Here is a 17,995-nt window from a genome sequence, read left to right as displayed (position 1 = left end):
ATGGCAAAAACAAATCGTTTTAGAATAAGACTCTAGTGCAATTAGTCTTTTATTCCAAAGTATTGAGATAAGTGGTCATTGCATGCATTACTGATTATTGTGCATGCAGTAAATAATGAAATCTCCTAGCCCCCCACATGGACTCTAGAGGATTCTAGCATGCAGAATGGGCACTTTTTTAAGTACCTGCTATCTTTCCTCCATTGTGCCCTAACAAGATAAATACTTAACTTCAGGCACTGTGCAGGGATTCTCTCCATTGAAGGACATTTTGATTTTGCAGACGGTGCATGGGGCCTGTGAGCAATGTGCTTAATCCCCTATTTATGCAATAGGCTTTCTGAGAGAGATGTAAAGGGGGACACTGTGACAGGAGCTTCCCAGGCCTCACATACACTGGGACTCAGAAGGAGCATTCATCTGTCTTAGGGAGCGCTTGGTATGCTTATCTTAATTGATGGCAAGCTATTTCTGGCTGCCTCGCAATAGCCTTTCACATTATTCTCTCCCCCTCCCACCCCAACCCCCCTGTCTCTCTTCCCCTCTGGCTCCCTCTCACTCTTCCCCACTCTCAATTTCCTCTCTTTCTGTTTATCTCACTCTCTTTTCTGTAGTCCTCCTACGCCTTCTTCCACCACCCCCCTTTCTCTTTCTCTGACTCAACCTGTGTCTCCTTAGTTCTTCCAGGGTGATTTATTGGCTCTGGTCTACCTGGTCTGAATTCCTCCCTGCATTATGGAAATCTTGTGATGCTTAATGCCAGTAGTGATGCAGGCTAGTTCCCCTGAGGGAACTGTACAGGCCAAACTCTGCATCAGCTGCTAGATTATACACACACACACACACACACACACACACACACACACACACGCAAACCACAAGGTATTGTGTAGACTTAAAACATTAGAGAATGTCTTAAGTCTTTCAATTAAGATTTCCAAGAGTCAGCCATTTCAGTCCAATCGTTTCAGATTTAATCTCTTGATTATCCCATTCCCAGTGATCTTGCATCTTGAGCAGTAAAGCAATATAATTAATCTGAATGGATATGAGTGAAAACCAAAATGATTTACTGGCTTGTCTCTGATACATATTGGTATCGATAACTATGTTCCCTGTTCCACTTGGCTTATCGACAGATCCATTCATCAAAATCTCCTACAGGTTCTGCATGTTATTCCACATGCGCACACACCGCTCACATTAGAGTTCAAAGTGGTGACTTCATACTTTCAGAATGAATATGCCATGAATTTTTGATGGCTGTGAAGTACAGATCTCACTAGTTCCTAACGCTCCCACTCTTCACTTTGTATTTCATGAACTGTGATGAGAGAGGGCAGATTTTCATCCTTGCACACTCACTCTGAAAATGTTTCTGGTGATTTGCTATTTGTTTCAAATAATTTAACCCATTTTTGCTGACAATACCTGTGTTTAAATAAGGTATTGTCCTTGTAGTTAAGCACTGTCAACTGTTGAGAGGAACCAAATGTATTGCCATTACATAAACAGCTTGCATTATCACACGCTAATGAAAAGTGATACTCTAGTTTTGTCAATGGTGTTTCTGGGTTTAATTTGATGTCAGAATGCTTCCAACTAAAAAATCCTGTCATAGTTGCAGGTATTTATAAAGCAGTATATAAAACGGAAAGCAGTTAACAGCTGCCACTCTCAATCTGAAAAACCTGAGTGCGATATAATAACTGTACTTTCCTACTTTATAAAAAATCCTCAATAAAATGACACAAAACCACAAAATACTGTATGGGTCTAGAGTAATCAATTCATTCAAATGTTCATCAAAAGAGTACATTGATCAAAGCATTATTACATTGAGAAACTCTGTTTTCAGAGTTCCAACCCTTATGTCATTTTCACCATTTAGAGAAGGGTGTTCGGAAAAGAATTAGGAGCTGAAACCTGGGAGAGATTTTTTTGATACAGAGGGTGAGTGGAGGAAAGATAATGTGATTCAGTGTGGAGAAAAAGATAAGATACAGAAACAGTGTTTCATTCCTCAGTAGAGTGTGAAGTCAAGTGACTAACTGCATTGGGTGGATCAAAGGTCATTCTACCATTTAGAAATCCAGACAGGAGAAAAAAAAACCAAAACAGGTTTCAACAGTGATTCCAAATTTTTGAATCCAAATGTTTTACAGTTGTACCATATTACACACTTGTTTTATCTAGCTTTGAACAGATATCAAGTTCCTTGATAATGCAAATAAATGTTACTGTAAATATATTTTACTACTTCAGAATTTTTCATTTTGTAGCATGATTGGTCTACAGTGTTGATTCGGCCTGATTATCAGAGTCTACATAGTCTATATTTGATGCATACCCTGTAGATTTACAGCAATGCACCTCAGAAAGGACAAAATAGAAACAAAAACAAAATGATTTTAACTCAGGGTCTACTGCCTCCAGAGCTTTCATGGTGGAGCACAAAGTGACATCATCTAATGTTTTGTCCGAGCAACAGTGCAAAAAAACCAAAAAAAAAACTCAGTGAAAATCCTTTTTCTATTTTCATATCCCTGTATTTACCTCAGTGTACTGCCAAAAATAAAATATATACTACAAAGCTTTCTCATCTCAAACAAATTCAAGCTTGTAACTTCTGCTTACTTTACCATTTAGCAGGTTCACTAGCATTCGTAATATCAGCCAACTCCTCTCTTCTTAGTCTTTTTTTGTGGCTTACCCTACTGAGCTGCCTCCATCACTGTGAGCATTTCTGTATCCAATACAGCTCTGCCTCTCATAAATGTCTTATAAATGTTTCAGAGCCAAAACTCCAATACAGTGCTACTTCCTGTTTTCTTTTGCTGTTTCTTAACAAAAAGGCTGTTGCTTTTTCTTTCTTTTTTTTTTTTTTACACACGAATATACTGTTGCATATTCTCACTTACATGGACACCATGATGAAATATTTACATTTAACTATGAATATTTAAATTATTTTAATTTTTAAATTAAGTTGTATGTTCTGATATAACATCCTGCTGTGAAGACATGTCAGCACTGTCATCTTTAATCTGCCACCTCACCGCTTTTATTTGTCACCTTACAGCTTTGAAACAAAGCTTATGAAAAAAAGATGCAACAACACAGATCAGGAAAAATGTTGTAGTCTCAGATTGTTGTTGTAGTTTATTCAACTTCATGGTGTGAAAGAACTTATGAAGTTCTTGCACACTATTAGGTATGAGTGACAGGTGCATAGGATGAAAAACTCTTGACTCAAAAAGAAAATCAAAGTCCTGCATACTGTCCATCATTTGAACTGCATTAACATCATGTTTACGGTCAATGAATACAAACCGGACACTGAGCTTTTACAGTTGTGAAAAATTGTGTGAAAATAATGCAAAGAAAAAGCTACAAGATTACAAAATTTACAAGAAAAAAACAGCAGAAAAGATATAAATATATGTTAACAAGTGGATAGTGTCAGAACCAGAACACCTAGAGGGCTCTATTTTCATGAACCCAGTGGTATGGCGTAGATTGCAGTTAAGTGCAACCTTTTGGTACTCTCCTGGTCAGGTGCGCCCGGTACACCCATGGCACACGGGATGGGATCAGAAAGCATACATTATCATACATTACAGATGGACATGTTGGCAGCTGTGACAATTGTGGCCAATCATATTTCTTAATTTCCTCCCCTTTACACACAGGGAGCTTTCCCCATCATACAGTTGGGAATCCTGTGGAGAGTTTTCCTCAGAGGCATCTTGTTTCTGTCTGGGACAGAAACACTTTTCAACACACGATCCTTGTGATGATGTGGGTTTTTAAAGTTACACACTTTTGTATAAAATGTAACCCGAACAATCTCTATCACATGGTGGTCAACACAGCCACACATCTACCTGTATTGTAAATATCAGGAACATAGTGGAGCATTCAGCAGCTAAAGAGCCAAATATTTCTCTCAGGAGTTCCCAGGTGACACTTTGGCCACATCTGTTGATTTGCATTAAAAACTGTACAGAATAATTAGCCAAAACCAACAAGTCTGATGTGCACATAAGCACAGGGGTTTCTGTGGTTATTTTGAAACAGATTCCTGCTTCCTTCAAATGGCTTAACAGACAGTCGCCAGGGTAAAGGCTGTCAGGCTGTCAGTACAGGAATCTAGCTGTTGTGGATGACAGATGCTGGTAAGAACTTTTACTTTTCTTTGACCTTTTTTACCTTTCTGGTAAATTTAAAGAAGAGCAAAACACGAAAAAAAGCAGTTTGTGTGATGGACTCATTCTTGGCACCAAGATTGCAGTGCTTATATATCCAAAACACACTCATCTTTTAAAGAGTTGATCATGGTTCCCTCCCTGAGGTAGGATACAAGCCTTTTCGATGCCATGAAACTTCAGAGTTGAGATGTAACATCTGGCATCTTTGTAATGAACAGCAACAGGATTGTGATCACTACAACGGTCTACGGTTTATTCAACTACCTCTGTCCTGACACAGAGAACAAAGTACTAGAAAATAATCAAATTTGTGCAGGAAAACTGCTATTGTTAATTCCTTTTTTCTCATGGATTCCTCGCCATCCGTCTGTCAAGGTGTCTTCATATGGGTTCTGAGAAGGTGGCACTAATATTGCGACTTTTTTGAGGTTTTACAAGTTATCATCAGAATAGGTTCATTTATCTTTGCAGACACAGATGGAATGCATTTAAGAGGTATTTTACCATTGGAGTCTTTTGTTCATCTGATGTTTCTTTTGAAATGTATAGTTGTTGATGATTCGTTCATGTCCATGCTTGTGAGTGGGTTTAGTAAGTTTATACTGTATATATGCAGTTCATCCGGATTATGTGACAGCAGTGGATCTGTAGGTAGATGAATTGGAGAATGCCTCTCAGAATTTACATGCAGAGCTAGAGTTAAGAATGTATGAATGCATAGAGGGTTAAGAGCTGGGATTAGCAGGAGTAGGAGGAGGAGAAGACCTGAAAAACAACAGCTTTTTGATCAGATACAAATATTACCAGCAAATCCACTTACAGGAAAGAAACACGAAACACAAGGAAAGCACCACAATGTACCCTCAGAATGTTTGTATGTTGTGTTTGTGTGTGTGTGTGTGTGGGGTGTGGTGAGTGGGGGAGGGGCTTTTTTTAGTTGTACCTTCCAGTCTTAATCACAAGTTAATCATCTCATTATCTTCAGATATCAAATGTTTTCATTATTTATTTATTTTTGATGCAACATTTCACTTCCAGATTGGGCTTCTTATCAAATTTATTAAAATTAAGTTACACACAGAGTTAAACACAGTTGTCAATGGATGAATGATGGTTTCAGATGGAAAATAGCTTACTTACTTAGGCCTTTGTAGGCCTGAAGGAGCATAGTCCATCGACAAAAGCCCTCCATCCTATCCAGTCTTGTGCCTTTCAACCAAGTTGCTGCCCTGACAGCCCCTCAGCCTTAATCTCCTGTTCTGTGATTCTTCTCCAGGTGGTTCTCGGTCTACTTGTGATTCTCCTGCCTTGTGGATTCCATGTTAGTGCCTGTTTGGTGACTGATTTATTGTGTCTGAGTGTGTGGCCTATACAGCTCCACTTCCTCCTCCTAATTTAAAGTTCTAATGGTTCTTGCTTGTTGTGCTCCCACAGGTTGGTGTCTGGCCAGTAGACACCCAGGCGGCGTTAGAGGCAGCGGTTGATCAGTGTCTATAGTTTGTTGAGTATTTTGGTGGTAATTATCCATATTTTGTATCTGTACAACAGAATGGATTTGACGTTTGAATTAAAAAATTTCAGTTTGGTTTTAAGTGTTTTCCAGATGTTATCTAGGATGTTGAATGCTGTTCTTGCTTTTCCTATTCTGGCTTTGACATCTTCCTCCATTACTCTGTCTATAGTGATTATGCTCCCAAGGTATGTAAAACTGTCCACCTCCTCTAGTTGATTATGATATATGAATATTGGGGCATTCTTATGACTTTTGTTGGCCCAAGCATAGCATCAGTCCTTTCTCATTTGTGTGATTTGTCCTGCCTCTGTTGGTGAGTGGGTGCAAGTTGTGCTATATCAGTAAAATCTAGATCCTCTAGCTGTTCGGCCAGGCTCCACTGTTCTCCGGTTCTGCTGTTGTCGGTTACTTGGTTCATGTTCCAGTCTGTGCAGAGGAGGAAGAGGAAGGGCGAGAGCAAACATCCCTGCTGCATGCCAGTCAGGACCTCAAAGGCCTCTGTTGGGCATCATTCATGGAGAACTTGACATTGCATCCCTTGGTAGCTGCTCTTGATGATGCTGATGAACTTTGGCAGGATGCAATAGTGCACCATCAGTTTCCAAAGTGTTTCATGATCAACACTGTCAAATGCCTTTTCAAAATCTATGAAATTGATATAAATGGGAGAGTTCCATTCTATGGATTGGTCGCTGATAATCATGAGGGTGGCAATTTGGTCTCCACAAGATCTACCATTCCTGAAGCCAGCCTGGTTTTCCCTCAGTCTGTCATCAACCATTTTCTGAAACCCCTCCAGTAGAATGCGGTTGAGCACCTTCACTGGTGTTGAAAGAAGCATTATTCCTATGTAGTTTTTGCACGCCCTGAGGTCTCCTTTATTTGGAATCTTTACAATGAAGCCATCTCTCCAATCTGAAGGGACTTTATTTTACTCTTCCTTGGTTGTGAGGAGTGTACCTTTTATGGCCTTAATGTGTACTTGACTTGAACTTGTTTGAATTTGCCAGTGAGCTTCTCTGTGATTAGAGTTCCTCCAGATTGTTTTTTTCCTGCTGGATCCTCTGCCTGCTGTGCTAAATCCTTGATGTACTTCATTCTGTCACTTCTGACACTTTTCTTCATTGCCTTGTTTGCTGCCTCATATTCTATCTGTGCTGCTGCCTCTTTTTTTGGTCTAGTTTTACCTCTATTTAGTACCTCTTTTTTTCCCTTCTCTCACTCACTTTCTTGTATTTTTCTGTGGATAGCCAGGGTTTGTCTTTTTTCCACTTACCACTTCTTCACATGTCTCCTTCCACTTGGTCTTCAGATCTTTCCACATCACCCCCAGTGATCTTGGGTCTTGGATCTTCTGTTTCTTGGTCTTGTAGTGCTTCAAACCAGTTGTGTAATATGACCTGGTATAGTTCCAATGTGCCTATATCTTGAAATTGCTGTATGTTGAATTTGACTCTTACTTCTCTTTTCATGCATTTCAGTTTCATGTGTGCCCTTGCTATGACTAGGTGATGGTCAGACCCAGCATCAATACCCAGCAATGAGTGCCTAAACTTCTGGTTGATGCAGATGTGATCAGTCTGATTGTCCATTGTGTGGTTGGCGGAAACCCATGTTGCTTTATGGATGTCCTTGTGTGGAAAACCAAACCTCTGATAACCAAATTGTTGTCTGCACAGACTGCTGAAAATATTTCTCCATTTTCATTCATAGTACCTAGCCCTTGCTTTCCCATTATAAGCACATAACCACCATTGTTTTCCCCTATCTTCGCGTTCATGCCTCGCAGAAGACATGAACGTAGAATATTTATTTTATATAAAAATGTATTCTATTTGACATACTTAACTTTTAATCCGTTTCACAGGCTGGTTTCACAAACCTTACACAGTAAATTTAATCAAGTAAATTTTGCTCAGTTTGAACAAAATTTTACTAAAAACAACATTTGATAACAAAAGATAACATTTGGTCCAAATCTAAATAGAGAAAAAATTACTCTTATTGCAGAGTTCATTTTTCTTCTCTATTCAGTGTTTATATTTAACTCTAAATGATGATAATTTACTCTGTAGCATAAAATGAAAACAACTCTATTGCCATTTCACTCAAAATAGAGTTTTGTTTCACTAAATACAGAGTTGTATTTCACTCAACATGGAATGGAAGTGAGGAGTAAATAGGTTAGACTTAGTGTTTAATGTACTTACATAGCCAAACTTGCTCCCAGGATCAGCAAGGGATGGGATCAAGGTAGTGATGCCCATTGCATAGTCTTCTTTAACATGGACAAGGCAGCAATCAGGAGGTCATCTTTACTTGAACATCATAACCCCAAAACTGACTTCATGCTCCTTTCCAGGTTAATTCCAATTATATGCAGTCTACAGCTGGTCTACTACTGCCATGTACTGAATTATTTTAACAGCAGTCTGAGTATCATAGCAGTACACCACAGGTTTCTATCAACACTGCGACTGTAGTAGCATACAAATGTAAAAGTATCACTTATTCTTTAAAACGATTACTGACCAGTGAAGACAATGAGCACAGAGAACAGCTAATGTTTATAAGGATGAGCATTATCAGACAGCTCCCAAAACATGAACCAATCACTGACTAATCTGTGATTTGGGGAGGTGCAAGTTTGCTTTATACTCATTATCAGCAAGGAAAACTGCAATCACCAAGAGCTTAAAATAGGCTGTAATTCTGACTATGGCTGAAACGACTCCTTGGGTAACTCAATTACTGAAAATCATTGAAACAAATAATTTGCATCAAATCTTCATTTAATCCATACAACTATATACAGCACACTGTGTTTTGCATGGATGACTATTACTGTCGCACAATGCACGTACACAAGGGGCGAAGTGAAGAGACAGGTCAGAGAAAACAACAGTGCCCAAAGTTTGGGATCATTTAAAGCTGAAACAAAACGAAAACTCTGTACAGTGTGTCTCTTGTAAAACTGAACTAGCACGACACATCTCAGTCTGGCTGTGTGAGACAGTAGGAAGAGGGACATTTAAGGAGGTGTATTCTCATGAATGACTTTCATGTTGGCCATGTAAAAGCACTCAGGAGAAAAATGTGATGAAATTGTATGCATGGACTCTTGTTCCAACTTTCCTGTCTACTCATTTTTGCCTCCTACAGAAGCCACAAAGCCTTTCAAGAAGACTAAAGCCTTTTGTTATGCCTGGGCTGTGGGTGCCCGAGCACTGAACGGTACAAGGGCCCTATTTTATTTGAAGGAATTATTCTTCTCTATTATTTTCCCAAAAGAATTGCATTTTTGAGGGGCTAAATGTGCTTGAAAACTTATGAAACTGCACATGCATCAGAAGAGGTGAAGGTGAAGTTTAATATTTTATGGGTATTGGGAATGGGTGTGGCAAAATTTCAAATTAGAAGCCCCACCTTTAAATTTGACATAAATAAGCAAAATTTGGTAGATACATGTACCATGTCTAGATGCACAAATAAGCTTTTGGAACCATACGGTAAGTCCAACAGGAAGTCAGCCATTTTGAATTTACTGTGCAATTTTTACAGTTTTTGCCATTTGCAGGCATTGTATTTTAACAAACTCTTCCTAGAGATCTAACCTGACCAATTTCAAATTTGCTCAGTGTCATCTAAAGACCTTTGCGACAAAAAATTATTGAAATCTTGAGTTTTCATCGAATGCCCTTGATGTAGCAATACAACAAATTTAAAGACTGTCGTAAGACAGGGGGAGGAGGAGGCCAAGGTGAAGGCTGGGCCCCTCAGGGGGTGAAGCCACAGGAGATGCTGCTGCAGACTCTTTGGGCGAAGCCATGGGGGATGCTACAGGCTCAGGAGGTGGAGTCACTGGGGATCCAGGAAGTGGAGACCCGGGGGGTGTTCCATCAAGCTGGCTAACAGGATAGCTTGGCTTATTTCGATAAGCCTCGCTAATTTAAGTGAGAGTTATGTTCCATCACTGTGGCTTATATGAGTCCCAGCTCAGTAACCATGGTAACTTAGTCAGCAGAACTAGCCTGCTGGCTAATGGTCAAGCTTAATTCAGCTGCATGTCAAAGAATGGAAAGATGGTTCCATCAAGTGTCTTTTCACACTTGCAACTCTTTTATTTAAAAGCTTGACATTTATAATTTAAGAAATACAAGTGTGCCAGCGTTATTTTGAAATTAATTATTTATTCATTCACTGATTTTGTTCAAGCTGTGGAGACAAAAAGAAAATTAAATAAAGTCCAAACTATGACCTTCTGCTGTTTTTAAATGTATACAGTGGTAACTGCTTATAGTGATCACAGTTACAGTGATCAGCTGCTTATATGGATCAAAAAGCTCTGAGACAGAATCATTCCTATACAACATTTATGCTGTAAGTCGCCTATAGAAATCAAGCAGTCCACCTACAGTATTCATTTTGGGTCTCTTCATACATGACAACATACGGAAAAACATTTGAAACCATGTAAATCTATTTTTGTACTTTACTCCCATGATAAGTGGCTGCTGCTGCGTGCACACTGAAATCATGACAGAGACAGAAAGTCATTTTCTCTAAATGACAAACGTAGTCTCCTCAAAACTTATGACAATGGGGGGATTTAAGTTAATTTCACCACTTCAAAATTGCGCACACTGTGTTTTAAAATAGCTGTACTGTATTTTGAAACAGTCATTAAAATCTGTATCTTTATATTCATGTAGGCTGATAAATATACAAATGTCAATTAGATGGTATGCTGCATGACAAAGAAAAAGAAAAGCTTATAATAATCATCTGCTTATAGTGATTTTTGATCCGGATAGACGTGATCATTATAAGTGGCTTCCGCTGTACTTATATCCTTCTCCAGTTTCCAGTTAATTTTTGACTTTCAGTGATGCTTGTAAATGGATCCTGTGAAAGAGAAAATGTGTCAAAGAGTATGATAACGTTGGAAAGTTCTCTTAAATTGCCTACACCAGAATTTTAAATATACATCTGATATTATCTAGCCCATTTATAATATAACCACAGTCACTGATCTGAATGCTCATTTATTCACAAATAAAGGTAAAACCATGAGCGGGAACAAGCACAGCTCTTCACTTTCACCTTGCAGACTCATCAAGCTGAATGTGGGGGATTGAACCATCATCCTTCTAGTAATAAGTTCGCTCCTCTTTAGGCTATCACTGCCCACCTACAGGTGTACATTTAATCTGTCATCAGTTTTGTGCTCTTTCACCTTGTTAATTGCAGCAGTTTTGCCTTTTTTTTAGTTTTTTCTTCTTTTTGCGACATAGTATCATCTTTTCGACAATCAACTCTTCTGGGCTGCTTATGTACTCTGTGCACGCGCACACTTCAAGCTTATTCCAGTCTGGCAAGACATAGCATTGACTAGACACAGCTAAACTGCGTTAATGGAACAGCTTGAGCCTCAAGTGAAAGTTTATGTTAATTCTAGCCAGGCTTATTCAAGTAAGCGCAGCTTTCTTTAGCTGCATTGATGGAACACCCCTCTGGCCTTCTTGAGAAAGCTGGAATCACAGGAACTTGGGAACCAAAGGAAACAGCTGCCCAGGAACCCAATGACCAGGGACTCCATGACTTCAGGCAGACAGGGACAGGATGGTTGCAACTCAGGAACTGGGGACTGGCGTAGCTCAGGAACTGGGAGTGCTGCGGCGGCCCAGCAGGAACAGGGAGTTGCTGCATGCCAGCAGGGACAGGAGGTTTAACCCTGAGCCAAACAGGCATGGTGGCAAGGCAACCTAAGGGGCGGTGTTTTCTTCTGCCTTGACGACCGGTGTTACAAATCAACTAGTTTTCCTGTTAACTGGTTACCTTTGCTTGTAAACGTCTCACGGTGACAGCAGATGTTCAGACCATGGCGAGCAAACGTAGCTGACCTTGTGAATGCCTGATTATAATTCTATACCACTCATAATTTCGTAGACATCGATCAGAAAAATTCATAGCCATATTTTGTTGTATTTTCTTCTTTTCTAAAAAAAAAAAAAAAAAAAAAAAAAAAAATCGCTACATAGGTTTTGATACCAGACATGACATCCAAAGCAAAACTGTGGCAAGTGGCAAATGCATATTATCGTCTGGCTTCAAAACACCTCTGCTGGATTAACTTGTGACCACTGTTATTGCAATGATAGCAGCCATACAAGTCCAGTTTGTTGCACCTCCGAAGTTAAACATTTTACAAGAATCATAATGTCTGTTTAACGTAGTTGGGGGAGGGAGGGGGGGCTTGAAAAGGCTTGAATGTCAATATGGTATGTTCAATGTTTGAAAAGTGTTTGGATTTTGAATAAAGTGCTTCAAACTGCTGGAAATTGTAATTGCATTCCTAAATGACTGGGCCGGTGACACATTTTGGAAGTTTAAACTTTGTTGTGTTTCTCTTTGATTTGTTTCCCATCAGTAGAATGCTCTTGATAAACATAATTTTGGTTGTTCAAAGCACAATAACTAGTAAATTTAATGTGATTAAGTAAAATAATTATACCGGTAATCACAATACACAAAATATTTTATACATAAAAGAACATAACAATAACAGCGGCACAGGGAGTCTTCTCTGTTCCACTGTGTTAAAACTAGTAGCAGCTCTTAACGAGGAGAGTCACGGCTACCTGCTGAATGATGCACATTTCCTTATTTGGACATCACTTCCGGAGTTGGGGGTTCTCCCCAGAGATAAAGCTGAGCTACGGACATGCACGAAGTGCTCTCAAGGGACTCAACCTGTTGAGCCCCTTCCCCTGTCTCCAAAGTTAGGTTGTAAAAAATAGCAATAAATGAAAAGTGGTCCGTAATTTTCATCCAATTATGCGATTACCCACAATTCTAGTAGAAATTTTGGAGCCATGATTGTGAGCAACTGAATATTCAATGAGTGCGTCAATGGACCCAAACGTTATTGAGGAGCTCATGGACTTCAAAGTCCATAAACAATCCCCAAGGGATCCAACAAGATGGAAAGATACATCATTAAAAGGAGAGCAGCAAATTTGTCCTTTAAAAAAGGTAAATAATTCCATAAATCCACAAACCTTTGTTAATCAGTGACATGTTGGTGCTCAGTTAATTCAGGAGCTATACCCTCTCCAGATGGAGAACTCTTCTACATTTGTAGGAGGAAGTACAATCATGAAGCGCACTTAGCCAAGGTTGTGCTGTCAGCAGAGGAGGCAGACAAAATATTCCAGGATTTCCACTGCAGCAGTGTTGGGGCACACTGTGGGTTTGATAAAACCCATCATGCAATTATAAGTAGATACTATTGGCCTGGCACGAAGGCAGACATCCAGAAATGGGTAAGTGAATATACTTATATACCCCTAATTTTCTCATTAACCAAATAAAACTTACTTTAAATGATTTCTATTTATTAAATTGATGATCAGCATCTATAATTCAGGCACAATATTGTGGCCACAAAAGGGGAAACAACCACTGTGATGTGAGGACATGTGGTATTTCCTCTCTAGATACCAATGATACTTGTAAAGACAGACTTGACCTATGATAGATTTTGGCCTACTCTGTGTCCATTCATTTTCCGGATCAGTCAATGCCCAGCATGCCAGTCCAAGCGGGCCAGCCTGAAGGAAAAATCGCAATACATCCCAATAGAGGTGAGCTTATTTGTGTGACTAGGTGCTCTAACTAACCTCCTGTACAGTATAGCTAATTTTCATTCATACCTTTCGGGTATCTGAGCCGTTTGAGCTAGTGGGAATGGATCTTCTCAAGCTCATTGTCACTGAGAGTGGTAACCAATACAAATGTGTAATGGTTGACTACGAAGTGGGCAGAGGCGTATCCTCTTAAGAGCAAACCCATTGTATTCTTGATTTTGTATACAAATTTGGAGCTCCTCAAAGACTGCTTACAGATCAGGGAACAGAATTTTAAAATAAGGTGAGGTTAAAATCAAGTATTTACCGTACCTTAGAATTGTTTATCAATGCTGACTTGTATTATCTTTGGCACTGTGGAAGTTTAACATTCGCCTCTGTGAAAAGCCAGGTGTCAAGAGGAGCTTTTGCTCACCTTATCACACGCAAACAAATGGACTTGTTGAAAAACTTAATAGCACAATTCAACGGTAAGTTAATCTTAAAACACTAAATACCACAACATATCACAATGTTAAGTTACACAGTTAATTATGAATATATGAAGTTAATTTTCTACTCACATATAACTGAATATTTTAGATCTCTTGGCAAGCTGCCCAGGGACAATCGTAATACATGGGACCAAAATCTGGCAGCAGCCATGTTTGGACTGAGAACAAAAAAAAAAAAACACCTGACAATACAATATAATCCATATTATTAATGTTTCGTAGGGAGGCCAGATACCCCTCTGAGGTACCAAGTGAGTGTGAGGTAAGAGGGTCAAAGTAATGTTTGCAATGTTTGGATATGGCAATCATTGAAATGTAATGCCTTTTTATACTAATGCACTTTTGTTTTTGCCCTTGTAGATAACGGATGATAAAGTGGAGACACTAGTGAGGGAGGAAGTTGTCTGTGAGGCCTTAAAAAAACATGGCGTGTATCAGCAGGTGCAGACAAATGCAAGAAAATGGAGCTACAGGACAAAAGGGCCATACTACGATCTACAACAGACAATACTTAGACGACGACAAACATCAACCATTTAACACATTTCATTGAGCCAGAGGAGAGGGTTCAGGCTAAGCTCAGAAGAATTGAGGGGCCCTCTCCTCTGGCCCCACACCACAGCACAACAGGTCACAACACCTCTGGTCCATCAGCAGTCCACAAATTCAATCACCCTGATGCTGCCAGCACCCCTCCATTATATTCTCCAGCCTCCTCTGCCACACTGTCCTGTGCAAGCACCCCTCCAATAAACACACTCTCCCATCTCTCCGGCCACTACCAGCTGCCACAGTGAACAGACATCTAGTATGACACACCCTGACCAAAGCAAAGGTATGTATATGTAAAACCTATACAACATTTAACATAATGTATTGTATTCCATTAGCATTCCTCTCTCTGTACCCTTTTTAAAATACTTTTTCCTTTCCAGTGCCTGACTTCTGGGGAAAGGGGGAGATGCTGTGGGCAAAGGTTGGACCCTAGAAGTTGTTCATATCCGATCTCCAGAGCCTTGCCCCTGGAAGGGAACTGGAGAGTGAGGTATGTATCTAGCACTAAGCAGGCTATTAAAAGTTTGTTGAAACAGATTAGCCTATTAATAACAAAGTGAACTCTTTGCAGGTCTTGGGGGCTGAGAAAGGGGAGCATCATTATTCTAATCCTAACAATGTAACAATGTCTTATTCAGAATGTTAAGTCCATTTTAACAACTGGACTTTTTGTAGCTGGATGCTGCAAAGTATGATGCATTAATTGGAGCAGTTTGCAAAGACAGACACTGGACTGTGGTGGTAAGTGAACTTTTGTCCAAGTTTGTATGCCCATCTTTAGCACACATATACTCTTCATGTTTCATGCACATTTAGGAGTCCATCTGTGTATTTTTAACAGGCTATATACCCCAAGGAATGAAAGGCCCTTTTTGGTGCCACCAGTGCCCAGGTGCAGAAATGTAATGAAATGACAAGGTAAGCAAATCTTGGATGATCCCTCTTAGGTACACCTATTATCTCTGGTGTGGCAGACTTTTTCACATAGCCAGCAAAGCAGCATCTCATACTTTCATCCCTCTATCTTCATAATGTAGGGCCTTCATCAGAAGGAGGAACATCAGCGTCTCCAGGTGGTCATGTGACACAATTTCCCACCTCCACCAGCAAGACACAACATCATGTGGGGTGCTGGTGTGTAAAGTAAGTTTCCCAGTTTGTCAGTTAATCCATCTCTTTCAATGAGACAATTTACTCCAATTTGTTTTCATGATGGCAGAACATATATTAAAAGGGACAGGAGGCTGACTTTCCAGTTGACATGGAGGCAGTCAACCGAATGAGAAAGGAAATGGCCCAAACGCTGATTTCAAAGTCAGGTATGAATGTGATGGTTGTATTAATCCATAACTAAGTATACAGACAGTTCAATAACTATATTTGTGACAGATGCAATAAAGGATCTCTGCCATTTCTGTAAGGAGAAAGCCTAGAAATGACGGGACAGACCCATGTTGACTGCTCTGCTCCATAATGTTGAATTTATTTTCACTTTGTGATCCTAAAGTTTATTTTATTTTTCAGATTGAATGCATGTCATGTGGTAGATGGTTCCACTGGGTCTGTGTGGGGCAGCCTCCAACAGAGAAGGAATATTGGTACCCAGTGTGTCCTGCTGCACATTGTAAATAAAATAAATAAATAAATAAAATAATAAAAACAAACAAAAAGAAAAAACTATGCACCACTGAACTCAAATCAATTTAATATTACACACAACACTGTTGATCCAATGTGCTTTACAGCACACACAGAGGTAAACAGAAACATGGTCCAAACATGAAAAGATTGGTATTTTCACCCAACTACGTTAAACAGACATTATGATTCTCGTAAAATGTTTAACTTCGGAGGTGCAACAAACTGGACTTGTATGGCTGCTATCATTGCAGTAACAGTGGTCACAAGTTAATCAAGCAGAGGTGTTTTGAAGCCAGACGATAATATGCATTTGCCATTTTAGCTTCAACATATGTTATGTATTTGAGTATAAGTCATTTTCTGACAGTCGCATGGCTCAGTGGTTTAGCACAAAGCACTGTAAGTTTTGCTTTGGATGTCATGTCTGGTATCAAAACCCACGTAACGATTTTTTAAAAAATGTTATTTATTTCATATACACACACACACACACACACACACACACACACACATCAAAATATGGCTAATTTTTCTGATCCCACAGTTTCACTAGACTGCATAAGCAATCACTGCCTAAATTAATCATGGATGGATGGCGTTGTCTACGAAATTATGAGTGGTATGGAATTATTATCAGGCATTCACAAGGTCAGCTATGTTTGCTCACCACGGTCTGAACATCTGCTGTCACTGTGAGAAACGCCTGACATTTACAAACAAAGGTAACCAGTTATCAGGAAAACCAGCTGATTTGTAACATTGTGGTTGAAGCTCTGAGGGCCTGCTTGGGACCAGCAGGCTGCAGGCTCAGAACCTCAAGCCTTAGAGACTGGGGAGCAGGCTGGTGGTAGGCTGTCCAGCATGGGGGCTGAGGAATGGCAGGCTGAGAAGCAGACTGATGGCTAGCAGGGTCAAGGTTAGCTGGCTTGGAGGCTGGATGACTACTGCCTCATGCTCCACAGAATCCCAGCGACTTGCCATTAACCTCATTGCCAGAACGGGGTTCTCCTCATGGATGGACTGAAAAAAACTTGATAACGTGCTCACTATCGGAGTCGTTAGGATGAATCAAAGGTCGGAAAACAGAAACGCAGAAGAAAACAGGCAGGCAGGATCAGATGCAGAATATTTTTACAATAAACACAGGAGCAGGGAACACTAACCATAACTGCAGACGACTTAACAAAGACTGAACTCAAAACTGGACTATAAATACACACTAAACCAATCAAGGAATGGGGAACAGGTGACTAGACACAAGGGCAGGCTCAGAGTGATTGGCTGAGGGAAACACAGGGAGCAGGGCAGGGCTGACAAGACTGATACAGGGCAGGTGTGGGGAAGACACAGAGCAGGGCAGGGCTAACGAGGGTGAGAGGAGGAGCACATGAACACAGGAGGAGAAAACAGGGAAACCAGAGAACCAAAAACACAATACTCTAAGCTAACTAACAAAGGCAGTTCACTAAACCCACCACCCAAATCATGACAAGCAAAACCATTACCAGAAGGACTTGACTCAACAGAAGTGTAACAGAAAACCCAAGAGAACAAAAACACAAAGAGTCCAAGAAACTGAAAGTCCTGGCAGGATGTGACAGTGTTGCACTGACCAAACTGCAGCTAAAAACTGTCCGCCTAATAATTAAGGCTCTCTGTTCAGAGTAAAACACATATGGGACGGCCGTGGTTCAGGAGGTAGAGCAGGTTGTCCACTAATCGGAGGATTGGAAATTTGATTAGTTCTGTGACTCTCAGAGACATCAGTGAGATGGGGGGGGGGGGGTCCTGGTATTGGTTGTCACTGCAATGGTACCACAGGTAAAGCGGATTCCCACATTTTGAGACAGTGTATGTCAGCCCTCTGGGGCCCCCTCATGCTGGGGCAGATGCTTAGTTTGCTTACACTGAAACCACATCAAAGAGCAGTGA

General features: G+C 40.1%; 1 long non-coding RNA gene across 1 annotated transcript; it reads left to right on the top strand.

Annotated features, from left to right (window-relative positions):
* Window positions 1–13,755: 13,755 nt before the first annotated feature.
* LOC122985782 lies at window positions 13,756–17,298 on the top strand. Its single transcript, XR_006404194.1, has 9 exons — window positions 13,756–13,843; window positions 14,090–14,129; window positions 14,228–14,702; window positions 14,823–14,912; window positions 15,098–15,163; window positions 15,264–15,340; window positions 15,460–15,565; window positions 15,642–15,741; window positions 15,947–17,298. It is a non-coding gene; the product is annotated as an uncharacterized LOC122985782 (long non-coding RNA).
* Window positions 17,299–17,995: the final 697 nt, after the last annotated feature.

This window comes from Thunnus albacares, chromosome 1 (genome assembly GCF_914725855.1).
Source record: "Thunnus albacares chromosome 1, fThuAlb1.1, whole genome shotgun sequence".
Taxonomy (NCBI): Eukaryota; Metazoa; Chordata; class Actinopteri; order Scombriformes; family Scombridae; genus Thunnus; species Thunnus albacares.
Note: the sequence above shows the minus strand (reverse complement) of the source record. Positions and strands in the feature narration are given on the sequence as shown.